Raw genomic sequence first — 15,606 nt, forward strand, 5'->3', positions numbered from 1 at the left:
TCTAATGTTGTAGATGTATCTTTAGGGTAAATTCTTAGAAGTGGGATATCTGAGTCAAAAGAGAAATGAGATAAATGCATATGTTGTTTTGTTAGATATTACCAAATTCCCCTTACCAAGGGTTGTGCCTCACTGCTATCACAGCCTCTCTCCCCTACCAACACAAATATTTTCTGTCAAACCTGTTACAATAAAAGATATAATACTCTCAAGGCTTTGTAGTGGGAAAAGCTTTGGAACAAGACAGCCATGGTTTCAAATCCCGAGTAACTACTAGATATGAACAGAAGGACCTGTTTTATCATCAATAAGGTGAGGCTAATGTGTGTTATTTATACAAGGAATTGAGTAGGTGCACATTAAATGGTAATGGTTGTTATTATCTAAATCTCTCTGGGCAAGTAGAGGAATAGTCAGGGTTGACAAGCGTAGATATCCTATATTCCTTGGGGGTAAAGAATGGACTATTCTGGGGTGCCTGGGTGGCTCAGTGGGTGCCCGACTCTTGGTTTCAGCTCACGTTATGATCTTGGGGTCGTGGGATTGAGCTCAACTTGGAGTCAGTTTGGGATTCTCTCTCTCCCTCTCCCTCTGCCCCTTTCCCCACCCTAAAATAAATAAAATCTTTTTTTTTTTTTTAAAAAAAGGGTGGACTATACTAACTGGAACTACAGAAGATGTTGACAGTAAGATAGAACATAGAGTTGCCTTGGGAGGTACCTAGGGTGCGAGAAAAGAACAGGTCACCTAAACCAGAAAAGAGTTAGAAGCAGATGCTGAAACCTAGAAAAGCCAGGGGTCTGGACAATGAAAGCAAAGAACAGTTCATTAATTCAATCACTTGGTCAACAATCACTGAACACTACTATTTACCAGGCACTATGTTCTGTGGTAAGCAAGGTATTTTCTCTGCCCTTAAGGAGTTTAGACTCTATGGATAGAGGCAGATGAGAAAATAGGCAATTATGATTTTAGAGGGTAAGCACAGTGTGCTTTAGGAACACAAATCAGGAGCATCTGGCCCAAACTCAGGGGTTGGGCAAGACTTTTTAGAGGAGATGATCCCTAAGCAGAGACCTGAAGAATGGCTGGGACTTAGCGAGGTAAATTGGGTAGAGGAGTGGGAAGGGAATAGATCGGAAAAGAACATGTTCTAGGCGGCAGAAATAGAATGTGCAAAAACCTAGAGGCAAGAGAAAACATGATGTGTCCAGAGAAGCAAGAGGGCAGTTTTGACTGAGGCAGTGAGGGCAAGGTTGGGAGCGGTGACAGCCAAGGCAGGGGCCAAATCAGGAAAGGCCTTATAATTCATATCAAGGACTTTGGATTTTATCTTATGGGTGATAAGAAGCCATTAGAACATTTAAGCTAGTCAGTGATGTTAGCAGGTTTGGTTTTAGAAAATATCACTTTAACTGTTGTATATAGAAACTAGAGGACACACATTTGGAGACAAGGAAGCCATTTATAAGTATCTATTGCAATAACCCAGGCAAAAGTGAGGGTGACCTGAGTTAGAGGAGTATAGGGAGAATGGTGATTTCGGGAGGCAAAATCATCAAACCATGATTAGATTGGCATGTGAAAAAGAGGGAGGACGTCAAAGGCGACACCTGGGTTTCCAGCTTGGGCAACTTGGTAATCAGTGCTATCACGGAGGGAGACAGCAGGGGAGGAGGAGCAGACCTTGAGGGAAAAAATGATGAGTGCTATTTCAACATGTTGACAGATTAGGAAACTGAGGTTCAGAGAGGTGAAATTACTTGTCTAAGTGGCAGAGCTAAGATTCCAACCCGGGTCCATCTGACTACAACATATCCTTATTGCTTCAGCATGGCCACGCCTCCTCCCACCCTCTGCGTGGGAACGTGCACCAACCACCAGGGAGGGGAAAACCACTGCGAGCATTTATTATGTAAGTAAAATGCCTTCATATACATCAAATTTGACCGAATAATAACACAAGAGTGTATTTCCATAGGCATAAACATTATTATTCACATTGGTCATGGTGACTCACACTGCCATCCTCTGGTCCCAGAAGGAAAGTATTAGGATACACTTGACATTGGGGAATGTTTTATGATGTATTTTTCATAAGAATTACATATGAGGCAACATGGCATGTATGGTATAGTAGAAAGACCCTGGACACCTGGGTTCTAATGATGTAAATATGGACTGGACTGAGGAGGAAAGTTGTTATGTAGGCATTTGAATCTCAGGGTCTTTCCTTAGGGTGTCCACTTCAGTCAGGTCTCCATTAGCCCACCAGTCTATTCCATGCTACCCACCTTGTACAGAGATGGTACAATATAGTGGAAAGAGCTTCCACTTTGGAGTTAAGTGATACGAGTTCAATTCACAGCTCCACCAATTTCAGGCTGTTTGAAGGAAGTCACTTATGCTTTCTAAGTCTTACTTTTCTCATTTGTATGGTACACAATTATATGTGTTACCAAGAAAGTGCCAGGTGCGTGGTAGGCACACAAAGTTAATTATCTTCCCCTGCCTTTTCTCATCTTTTTAACCTCATCTCTACTCCTAAAGCTCTAGAAAAGAGTTAACAGCTTCTTTATAGCATTCCCTATTCTTTCCAATGTACATATATTCTCTCATAATCAGAAAACTGAATAAACAAAAAACATTTGGGGGCACAGAGTAGACCAGCCCAAGTAGTCAGCATCCATTAAAACCTGACAACTCACAGGTTTATTTTACTTGGGCATGCTCTACCCCAATCATATGAGGATATGCATATGAGGAAATAACTGAATTTATGTGTGCATTCTCATGTGAATGTGAATCCACCTGAATTCTACAGACACTGAGCTATGATCCAGACACAGAGTTGAAAAGAAGAAGAATACGGAGTTGAAAAAAAGTTTTTTCTTTATTTTGAAAGTATTTATATGTGTATGTGTCTGTGTTTTGGCTGTGGGAAGAAAGGATTGGATTCATAGAATTGAGGACTATATAAGTTGAAAACAGTGATTGGCTGGGGCCAGCTGGGATCATGAGAGCCAATTATTAAATTTTAAGAAACTTTGTGAGCCAATTGTTAAACACAGCAATTTTTAAAAACCTAAATTATATAAAATTATAATTGAATGTATTAAAAACAGAGTTAAATACAAGCAGCCCTTGCTTTGCCCAGTTCTGAAATGTGCAAATTTTAGTTACCACAGTTTAGTTAAGTAACATCCCCCCAAAACACAACTCAAGTTTTTGTGTGTGTCTTGTTTTATAAGATTTTATTTTTCAGTAATCTCTACACCCAACCTGGGGCTCGAACTCAGAACCCCAAGATCAAGAATCGCATCCTCCACCCCGTGCCCCCAAGTTTCATTTATTATGGTATGTTAACTGTAAGTAATTGCACAAAGTACAAATATTGCAGCTATCTCTGCTGTCCGTGAATCACTATGTAAATAATAGATTCACATCGTGTTCAGTGACCAATCACATCACCTTTTTTTTTTTTTGTAAGCTCTGCACCCAGTGTGGGTTTGAACTCACAACACAGAGATCAAGAGTCACATGCTCTACCAACTGAGCCAGCCAGGCACCCCTCAATCACTTCTTTTGAGGTCTATCAGTGATTGGTCATCTTTTTTTCAATTTTGACACAAACAATAAATTATATACTGTGTTACTTCTTTTTCTACCAATGATAAAAACCACATGACATTTTAATGGAATGAATATTCAAACAAGGGAATTGAGTGGGGAAAAAAGATCAAATGAAGCAAAGAAACAAAGTGAGGGGTGCCTGACTGGTTCAGTCAGAGGAGCATGGAATTCTTGATCTCAGTCTTGTGAGTTCAAGCCCCACATTGGTTGTAGAGATTACTCAGATAGATAGATAGATAGATAGATAGATAGATAGATAGATACATACATAGATAGATTAAACTTTAAAAAAAAGAAAAGAAAAAGAAACGAAAAGGGATAAGGCTGCAAGTGAAACTTTAATTGAATGTAAATGGAATTATAGAAGAAATCACTGAGTATGGGAATATTGACATACCTTGCATCTGAAAGACTCTAGGTATATAGCCAGAGGAACTTAGTAAAGGCAAACTTATTGATATAAGTGAGGAAAATGGTTGTGACCAAAAGAATGAAGATGTTTTTCACATTAAAATTATTGGAGATACTTCATAATGTTGAAAGTGCAAAGAATAAAATGTTGAAAGCTGATTCAAACTTAGAAGTAGGAGCATGTTCCAAGCATGGAAAAATTGTCAGTCATATTGTAAATGATACAGTAAGAAGGCAAGCACTGTTCAAATTACTCTTGATAATTTTTTACTAAGAAATAAAATGCTTTAACTCTGTGTTTTGAGTATCTTAAATTATAGAGTGCTATACCACGCAATGGGGAAAGAATTGTCTTTTAACAAATGGTGCCAGGACAATTGGTTATCTACATGCAAGATAATGAAATTGGACTCCTACCTCATACCACAGAAAAAAATGAACTAAAATGGATCAAAGACCTATATGTAAAAGCTAAAACTATAAAACTCTTAGAAGGAAACATTGATATAAATCTTCGTGACCTTGGGTTAGGCGGTGATTTATTAGATATGACACCAAAAGTCTAGCAACCAAAAAAAAAAGAGAGAGAGAGATAAATTGGACTTCATCAAAATCTAAAACTTTGTGAAATTGGCCATGGTGAGAATATTTATACCACAGAAATTGGCAAGTGGCACATGTCAGCGTTTGTTTGGTTAATTGTCTAGATTTAAGAAAGTGATAGATGGCTCAGTTGTTAAGGAAGTGATAGAGCAAATGTTAAATGTTAATAATATAGATCTTAAAATTATGTTGTATCTATAGCTCTTGCACTGTAAAAAGCACAACAAAAATTGAGGAAATGTTCTTCTAGCACTTGAAAACTATTATTTGGGGCCACCTGGGTGACTCAGTTGGTTGAGCATCTGACTCTTGATTTTGGCTCAGGTCATGATCTCCGGGTCATGGGGTCGTGAGATCAAGCCCCACGTTGGGCTCTGCACTTAGCGAGGAGTCTACTTGAGATTCTCTCCCTACCCCTCTGCTCCTCCCCCTCCCCATGCTCTCTCGCTCTCTCTCTCAAATAAATAAATGAATTTTTTCAAAAAAGGAAACTATGGGGCGCCTGGGTGGCTCAGTTGTTAAACGTCTACCTTCGTCTCAGGTCATGATCCTGGGGTCCTGGAATTGAGCCCCGCATTGGGCTCCCTGCTCAGCGGGAAGCCTGCTTCTCCCTCTCCCACCCTCCCCCCGCTTATCTTCTTTCTCTCGCTTTGTCTCTCTCTGTCAAATAAATAAATAAAATCTTTAAAAAGAAAACTATGATCTGATTTAGCAAATAAGTCACTCATATCATTGACAAATTGTCTTCATTGTTTCACTTTCTTCTTACTCAAAAACAAAATATTAACCTTCATGTCAGAACTATACTCTTGAGAGCCAGTAATTACATATTCTTTAATTACTTGTTAAGTTTATTTATTTACTTCTTATCTAATTAAACATCTACCATCCTCCCAGCCAGGAACATTAATGATCCTAGAATCCAGCATCTCCTACCATTTTACATGATGAGGGTGTGAAACCCAGGACCTGCCCTAGGTCACAAACAAGTGAGTGGATGGATGATCAACATTTGAATCATGTGTTGTTCTTTTACATTTTAACCCACCTACCTGAGTATCTAGGAAAATATGTTTTCTGTGACATGCCAGAGTGGGGATGGGCAGTGAAGATATGTGAAACCGTTGTCACTCATTTAGCTAGTAAGCCCTTCTCTCCAGGGTTCTAACAATGCTGTGTACCGGGCAGGAGTCAGGAGAATCATTACACAGGAAGAGACTAAGTCCCTCTCCCCATCTGGGCAGACAGCAATAGGGCAGGTAAACAAGCCATGTCTTACTTTTGGACTTTTCTCTCCTCTCCTTACACCCTGAAGCATTGAAGAGATTAGGGAGACAGTCGGCTTCCCTCAAGTAAGGGATTTAACAGGCCTGGCCCCAAGAGAAAGGATCAGGTTCAAACTTGGCCTCCAGACCAAAGCTCTCCCCTTGGCCTCAGTCACTTAGAACATCACTTCAGTGTTATCTTATTTACTCAGCGTATGTTTGTGAGGTGAGCCAAAGATTATTAATAATAACAGACCTTTACTTTTGCATACAACCCTTGGTACATGTACTGTCCTGTTTGAGCCCCATAATAGCCCTTTAGAGTGAGTAGGGTAGGGGTTAATAAACCTATTTTATAGATGAAGAAATGAGGCTCAAAGACAAAGGGTGCCCAAGTTCATGGAGTCAATTTCAGGACTGAAACCTAGGAATACTGACACAAATTGTAGTTGTCTTCCAGGTACTATAGCACAGGCCTAGAAGCTTTCACAGAATTATTATTAGTGACAGTTATCAATAATAATAAATAGCTACAATTTATGAGCATTTATTGCTCATTGCACTAAGTGCTTCCTTTGCATTCTCATTTAATCCTCATAACAGTCTTTTGAGGTTTATGCTAACTTCTCCATTTACTAAGAACCCGAGGTTCAGAAAGTTTAAGGAATGGGTCCTAGATCACATAGCAGAAGTCTCAGAGCAAGGATCTGAACCCAGATTTCAGCTTCCAAAGATCATACTCTTAAGCTTTTTAATATTATGAGATCATCAGGGGAGATCATAACGGTAGCAGGGAGATCATTGAGAAACAATTATTCAGGAGGGTTTAGGAAGCTCTTTTTGAGGAAGTGACTTGTAAGTTGGGATCTGAAGGCCAAGTCCCAGTTAGCCAGGAGACAGCATGTGGAATGGCCTGATATGAAAAAGCACCTGGGGAACTGAGAGTCAGCCAGTGTGGCTGGAGTGACGTGAGTAAGGAGTGAGCATCAAGAAATGAGACCCAAGAGAGCAGGCAAAAAATCAGGTCACAAAGGGCTGGTAGCCCGTGATAAAGATTTGGGATTCTTTTCTCAAGAAAAATGGGAAGCCTTGGAGGGTTTTCAATCAGGGAGGGATGTAATTCAATTTATGTTTAAAATATCACTGGCTTGGGGCACCTGGGTGGCTCAGTTGGTTAAGAGTCTGCCTTTGGCTCAGGTCATGATCCCGGGGTCCTGGGATCGAGCCCTGTGTCGGGCTCCCTGCTCAGCGGGAAGCCTGCTTCTTCCTCTCCCTCTGCCTGCCACTCTGCCTACTTGTGCTCTCTCTCAAATAAATAAATAAAATCCTTAAAAAAATAAAATATCACTGGCTGCTGAGAGGCAATGGAATTGTAGATATAGGATTTGAAACTTTTTCAGAAATCCAAGCAAGATGGCGGCTTGGATAAGGTCTCAGGTAATAGCAGTGGAGAAGGACAACTTTGAGTAGATAAATTTGAAGTATGTGCCAGATACTGTCAAATATATTTTCTTATTTAAGCCTCACAACAACCCAGTTGTGTGTTTCACAGATTTTTTACTTTATAGATGAGGAAGTTGAAATTCAGAGAGGTTCAGCTTCCATATCATGCTTCCCTCTGTTTAACAATGATCATCTTGGGGTGCCTGGCTGGCTCAGTTGGTAGAGTATGCAACTCTTAATCTTGGGGACATGAGTTTTGAGCCCCACGTTGGGGTAGAGTTTACTTAAAAAGAATTTTTTTTAAATGCTTAAAAAAAAAAGTATCATCTTATCTGCCAAGTAAAGAAATGGATATTCTGAACCCAGAGTAGGTGTCAGGATGATTAGCATGATAAAGCCTCTGTCTAAAAGATTGCAGTCTTTTTCACAAGAAACAGGTCAGCCTAGCTAGGGAACTTCTGTGGTTAAACAAGATTACATCAACTAGGGTGCCTGGGTGGCTCAGTTGGTTGAGCGACTGCCTTCGGCTCAGGTCATGATCCTGGAGTCCCGGGATCGAGTCCCACATCGGGCTCCCTGCTCGGCGGGGAGTCTGCTTCTCCCTCTGACCCTCTTCCCTCTCATGCTCTCTATCTCTCATTCTCTCTCTCTAATAAATAAATAAAATCTTTAAAAAAAAAAAAAGAAAGTAAAAAAAAAAAAAGATTACATCAACTAAAGAACTGTGTTTGTGACTTAACACAAGATCAGGCTGTCGGGACCCCTAGATTCCAGTCAGTGTGGGACTTCCTATTGCTGTACAACATGAACAATTTAGGCTCCAGAAAGATAAAACTGTAGATTGATAGAGTTTGAAAGGCTCCTTACAGACAGCAGGACACAAGTGAGAAAACTAAAAACTAAAGTTCAGAAATGGGGAAAAGCTTGCTAGGGTCACTTAGAATGAGAGTAGCAGAGTTGGGGCTAGAACTGGGTCTTCTGACTTCCAGCCCACAGTTCCCACAAAACCAAGCTCTGCCATCTCTTTGATAGGCCCAAAGATCCTTTTACATTGGGATATTCTGTACCAAATGAATTCCAGGTAGGGAAAGTGTGCTTTTGAGTAGAGGAAAGAAGGCAAATCTCACTTCTGCTCCTAAGAGGTCCCTGCTAGAAACACAAGAGTCACTATCTTCCCACATTACAGCCTCTTAAATCCCCAAACATAGCCTACTCCTGAGAATGCTGGAGAAGGGGCCAGAATTTTCCCTAAGATTCTAGGCTCCTATTCCTCCCTCTCTATTCCCTTCTTCTCCAGGTATTCCCTTTCCCTAAGAGCATGCTTCTGGGAAAGCATCTTCTATCAGTTACCTTCATTTGGGCATGAATTAAAGAGAAGTAAATACAAATAAGGCAAGGGTGCTAAATTCTGCCTCTCACTGCTGTGTGACGCTTGGGCAAATCATTGCTCTTCTCTGGGCCTGTTTCCTAATCTGTATAATGAGGATACTGGACTTAATTTCTGAGAGTCCTGCTAGATCTGATCTAATGGAATCAGAACTTAGTTCCCCCAACTCCAGGTTCCTGGCACAGTGTAGGTTCACCAGAGCTCATGGTTACCAGGTGAAGTGAAGCCTTATCATCAACTGCTGGCCCTTTCTGCTTCCCATCCCCCTCATTGCTCCCCTAGAGTCTCAGCTGATGACTGGAAGCTTCCAGGATTCAGATTCTTTTTCTTCTCTGTATTCAGCGAAGGAGCCTCAGCCCCCACCCTTGGTCTTCATACTCATACACTGAGTATAATTCTAAGGAGGCATTTTCCTGCCTTAAAATGTCTTCTCTATCCACCGGAAGGAAGTGAGCTGTTGGTGAAAGAGCAAGAGCATTGGAGTAAATAAGCCTGAGTTTAAACTTGACTCTGCCATTTTACCAGCTCTGTGACTTTGGGCAGGTTACCCCTTCATTCATGGATCCCCAGGCCCTGCATGCTGTGAAGATTAGAGATAATGTCTGTAAAATACCTGTAGAAGAAAAGCATATTGGGGCACCTTGGTGGCTCAGTCAGTTGAGCGTCTGTCTTCAACTCAGGTCATGATCCTGGGGTCCTGGGATTGAGCCCTGCATCTGGCTCCATGCTTGGCAGGGAGCCTGCTTCTCCCTCTCCCATTCCCCCTGCTTGTGCTTTCTCTTTCTCTATCAAATAAATAAAAATCTTAAAAAAAAAAAAAAAAAAAGAAGGAAAGCATATAATCTCCTTTTCACGTAAGGGGGACAAAATCACATTAAAAATAGAGTATTGGGGGGCACCTGGGTGGCTCAGATGGTTAAGCATCTGCCTTCAGCTCAGGTCATGATCCCAGGGTCCTGGGATCAAGTCCAGAATCGGGCTCCCTGCTCCTTGGGAGCCTGCTTCTCCCTCTGCCTCTCTCTCTCTCTGTCTCTCATGAATAAATAAAAATAAAAATCTTAAAAAAAAAAAGAGTATTGGGGCGCCTGGGTGGCTCAGTCGTTAAGCATCTGCCTTTGGCTCTCAAAGGCAGGGTCCTGGGATCGAGCCCCACATCGGGCTCCCTGCTCTGCGGGAAGCCTGCTTCTTCCTCTCCCACTCCCTCTGCTTGTGTTCCCTCTCTCTCTGTGTCTCTCTCTGTCAAATAAATAAATAAAATCTTTTAAAAAAATAGAGTATTAAGAGAGCCAACCTTCTGTTTTCTTTCTATGAGGTTTTTTTTTTTTAATTAGGGTAATGCCGTCTAACAGTTTATTTTCTTTCTTTTTTTTTTTTGAATGTGAAAACTCACTTTATTTATTATTATTTTTTAATGGGCTCCACACCCAACCTGGGGCTTGAACTCGCAGCCTTGTGATCAAAAGTTGCATGCTCTACCAACTCAGTCAGCCAGGCCCTCTGTGAATACTCACTTTAGTTCTGGCTTACTTTCTCCACATTCATTTTCTTTTTTTTTTTTTTTAAAGATTTTATTTGTTTAATTGAGGGAGAGAGAATGAGAGATAGAGAGCACGAGAGGGAGGAGGGTCAGAGGGAGAAGCAGACTCCCTGCTGAGCAGGGAGCCCGATGTGGGACTCGATCCCGGGACTCCAGGATCATGACCTGAGCCGAAGGCAGTTGCTTAACCAACTGAGCCACCCAGGCGCCCCTCATTTTCTTTTTAATCCTTCCCTTGCTTTTAAAAAATCTTGTTGAATCATATATAGTTTTGCAAGTTATCTTTAATCCTTCCTAGATAAGGTTAGGTTGTAAATAAACATCATTTTTTATTTTTAAAATTTTCTTTTTTTCTTCTCTCTTTTTAATTGAAATTCAGTTGGTCAACCTATAGTACATCATTAGTTTTTGATTAAGTGTTCAATGATTCATTAGTTGTAACAGTTTATTTTCTAAAAACAAAATGCAGTGTAGTTTTTCCTCCTTCCACATGCCTAATACATAATTAGAGCTCAATACATTTTTATTATCATTAGAATTACAACTGTTGCTTTTAAGTCCAGTGAATCCACTCAGAAGGTTCTGAATTCTCTCTGAAATAGAAATCTGATTAAAAACTCTCTCCTGCTGGGGCGCCTGGGTGGCTCAGTTGGTTGAGCGACTGCCTTCGGCTCAGGTCATGATCCTGGAGTCCCGGGATCGAGTCCCACATCGGCCTCCCTGCTCAGCAGGGAGTCTGCTTCTCCCTCTGACCCTCTTCCTTCTCGTGTTCTCTATCTCTCATTCTCTCTCTCTCAAATAAATAAATAAAATTTAAAAAAAAATAAAAATAAAAATAAAAATAAAAAAAAATAAAAACTCTCTCCTGCTGAAAAATCTTCTGTGGCTCCTCATAACCTATATGGTATAAAGCCCGAACTCTATACTGTCAGTTAGAGTTCTTAACACTCTGGTCCCAACTTGCTTTTGCAATCTGGAGCCTCTGATGTAGTTAAAAATCAATCAGTCAATCAGTCAATCATAAGATTTTGCATCACACCTTAGCCACTTAACCTTTTTCTTTCTCTATAGTACTGGGATAACACTTTGTACCTTATAGATTAAATAATAGTAGCTTATGTTAACAACTAATTATTGCAGTTATTAAGTGCCGGCTACTGTATAAGAATTTGACAGATTTACTTAATTCTGACAAGAATCCAGTGAGGTGGGCACTTTTATTTTCAGAAGAGAAAAAATCTTTCTTTCTTTCTTTCTTTCTTTCTTTCTTTCTTTCTTTCTTTCTTTCTTTCTTTCTTTTTCTTTCTTTCTTTCTTTCTTTCTTTCTTTCTTTCTTTCTTTCTTTCTTTCTTTCTTCATTTATTTAAGTTTAGGGGTGCCTGGGTGGCCCAACTCAGTTAAGTGTCTTCCTTCAGTGCAGGTCATGATCTCAGGGTCCAGGGATCAAGCCTGTGTCAGGCTTCCTGCTCAGTAGGGAGTCTGCTTCTCTCTCTCCCTCTGCCTCTCTCCTCTGCTCGTGCTCTCTCTCTCTCAAATGAATAAATAAAATCTTTAATTTTTTTAAAAAAATAAGGTTTTTTTATTTAAGTAATCTCTACTCCCAACGTGGGGCTGGAGCCCACAACCTCAAGATTAAGAGTCACATGCTCTTCCAACTAAACCAGCTAGGCACCCCTCTCTAAAGCACTTTTACAGTTCTCTGCCTTTGTTCATATTGTTTTCTTTGCCTGGAGTGCTCTTACTCCCCTCTCAAAATTATACTCCTTTCACAAGGTAGGAGATCACCTGATCTGTGAAGTCTTCCCTAACATACTGGCATATCCCTCATCCCCTCAACTCTAGGCATTAAGACTTCTCCATCTTTATTTTCTTGGCCCTTTCCACTTGGCAAATGTTCAGTAGGTAATTGTTGAACTCACTAATCGCAAATAATTTTTTATAAATTCAGTGAAACCAGTCAAGGGGGTTTTCTAATAGGTCTTCAAGTATGCCAGAGAAAATCTAAAGTGATTGTTGGACATTGCTTAGGAGAAAAATAGCAGTGTAATTCAAGCCATGTCCAACACATGGCACAGCAGTCATGGTCAAGGCAGCTAGAGAAGTGCTCTTTAGAAGAGAGTGAGGGAGAGGGGTAATAACAATAACCAATATTGCATAATTGCATAATATTCACATAGCTCTTCTATACATATTATCCACATAAATTTTTATTCCTATTTTACAAGTGGGAAGGGAAATGAGGGAACTTTTCCAAATCCCAGACTCTTTTTGGAACATAATACCAATCAACCAGGTAAGGTGATTTCAAGGGTCCTCCAGAGGCCCTGTGATTTTCTTTCCAAATTACCACTCTTATTTCTTGAAAGTATGTGAAATGTCACATTAGGAGCTTCAACTCTGGCTGAGGCTTTAAATTTTAAATATTTAAATGGAGGAGAGGGGCACCTGGGTGGCTTATTCCATTAAGCCTCCAATTCTTGGTTTTGACTCAGGACATGATCTCAGGCTCTGCGCTCAGCAATGAGTCTGTTTGTCCCTCTCCCTCTGCTCCTCCCCCCCCCCACACTCATGTGTATGCTTTCTCTCTCTAAAATAAATAAATAAATTTTAAAAAATAAATAAATGGAGGAGAGGAGAAAGGGAATGTATGAAATATTTTGATTCATTTACACTTTATTATAAAAAGTTTCAAATACATTCTTGAGGAGTGCCTGGGTGGCTCAGTCATTAAGCGTCTGCCTTTGGCTCAGGTCATGATTCCAGGGTCCTGGGGTCAAGCCCCACAACCTCGGCAAGAAGTCTGCTTCTCCCTCTCCCACTCCCCCTGCTTGTGTTCTTTCTTTCTCTGTGTCTCTCTCTGTCAAATAAATAAATAAAATCTTATATATATATGTATATATATATTCTTGAGAGCCACTTACTTGACCTAAGTGTATTGGATGGACGTGTTGAGAGTGCATAAGGGAACTGGGGACCTGAAGAAGAGCCTCAAAATTGAGACAGTAGGTAGGGGAAAGGAAGGGGAACTAAAAGAAGTTTCATTAACGTAATAATTTTGTCATGGGCCAAGCTGGTTCCCCATTACTGTAGCCATTGCCGGAGGACTCCATTCATCAAGGAATTTGTTATCTTAGGAATATGAGAGTATGATTCAGACAATGTATAATTAAGTAGTAATGCCTGGGAAATTCTCAAGAAACCTTTCTCTGCATCCTCTGATAGAAACTAGAAAACGGAGAGTCAAATCTGGGGTTATATGAAATCTGGAGTAAAATAGTAAAATCTGCCATTCCAAGTTTGACACTGTAATTTAGTATTAGAATCTCAGACATTGATAGAACTTGGAGGTCAAAAATAAAATATAAAAGTCACAGATTAGAACTTGGTGTTCTAAATATAGATCTTGAGGGGCGCCTGGGTGGCTCAGTCATTAAGCATCTGCCTTTGGCTCAGGTCATGATCCCACGGTCCTGGGATGGAGCCCTGCATGGGGCTCCCTGCTCAGTGCAAAGCCTGCTTCTCCCTCTCCCACTCCCCCTGCTTGTGTTCCCTCTCTCACTGTTTCTCTTTCTGTCAAAAAAATTAATAAAATCTTTAAAAATAAATAAATATAGATCTTGAGTTGCCATTATTGAAATTCCTAAAATAAAATTCCTGGTTGTGATTTAGGAATCTAATTATAAGGGTGCCTGGGTAGCTCAGTCTGTTAAGCGCCCGACTCTTGATTTCGATTCAGGCTGTGAGTTCGAGCCCAGTATCGGGCTTCGCACTGGGCGTGGAGCCTGCTTAAGGTTCTCTCTCTCCCTCTCCCCCTCCACACTCCTCATCTCTCTCCCTCTCTAAAAAACAGAACAGAAAAGAAAAGGAAAAAAAAAGGAATCTAATTATAGGATTCAAGTTCAAAGAGTACAGCCTATACTTTCAGTAGCAGAATTTTGGATTCCAAGTAGCAGCTGAGTTCTATTGATAGAATGCTCAGGTTCAGAGAATGGAACCTGAAGTTTCAGGAGTAGATATTGGAGTTCAGTATCCAAATCTCAGGCTCTGAATTTGGAGCCTAGAGTTCTAATAGTAGAATGTCAGTTTATGAGAGTAAAATCTAGAGGTCCAATAGAATTTCAGTTTCAGAGAGAGAACCTAGAGTTCCTGAACTAGAAACTGGAGTTACAAGATTAGAACATGGAATTACATTATTAGAATCTTGGATTTTGGGATTGGAACTTCAAGTTCCAATAATACAGTACTGAAGTTTGAAGGCTTAGCTTGAAATACAAGTATAAAATATGGGATTCAGATAGCACATCTTGAATTTCAGTAGAGACTCCTGAGGTGGTGTAATGGAACCTTGAGGTGCAATATTAAATTATGAATTTTGTAATTGGAATCTAGCTTACTAGATTACTATTAGAATCAGTGATAATGCTAATGGCTAACATTTATCAAGTGCTTACTATGTGCCAAGCATTATTCTAAGTGCTTTACATGTATTATTATTATTATTGTTATTATTATTGCATTTAATGCTCACAAAAAAAATCTGCCAGGTGAATTCTATTATTACTCTTCCTATTTTACAAATGAGAAACTGAGGCACAGAGAGGTTAAATAACTTTCCAAAAGTCACATGCCTGGGAAACACAGAGATAGTATCTGATCATAAGCTGTGTGCTTCTAGAGCTCATGCTTTTAACCACTATGATAAGTACCTCTAGATACTAGAGTCTACAGCTTTGAATTGCATTAGTAAAGCTTGAGGTTTAACAAATAGAACCTGGAATTGCTCTACTCTGGATTCCAGTAGCAGCGTCTTGAATAATCTTTGTGTCCAATGATAGAATGAGGGACTTACATGATAGAATCTGGAGTTCCAAACATAAATTATTCATTTCTGTTATTAGAGTTCCAAATGAAGGATCTTGATTTAGTCTCAATAATGGGAGTCCAAAATTCTGCTACCAGAACTTCAGCCTCAACTCTGAACCTTCAGGTCTAATCCCAATAATAGAATCTGTATTTCTGAGACTAAAGTGTAAGTTACTATAGTAGAATTTTAGTTTCTGAGAATGAAACCTTGGGTTTTATTTTATTTTATTTATTTTTTAAAGATTTTATTTATTTGTCAGAGAGAGAGAGCAAGCACACAAGCAGTGGGAGAGGGGAAGCGGCAGGCAGAGGTAGAAGCAGACTCCACGGTGAGCAAGGAGCCTGGTTCGGGACTCGATCCCAGGACTCTGGGATCAGGACCTGAGGCTAAGGCAGACACTTAACCAACTGAGCCACCTGGGTCCCAAAACCTTGAGTTGTTTTTGTTTTTGTTTTTGTGTTTT

This window comes from Callorhinus ursinus, unplaced genomic scaffold (genome assembly GCF_003265705.2).
Source record: "Callorhinus ursinus isolate GAN/ISIS: 27379988/994484 unplaced genomic scaffold, GSC_fseal_2.0 scaffold9, whole genome shotgun sequence".
Lineage (NCBI taxonomy): Eukaryota > Metazoa > Chordata > Mammalia > Carnivora > Otariidae > Callorhinus > Callorhinus ursinus.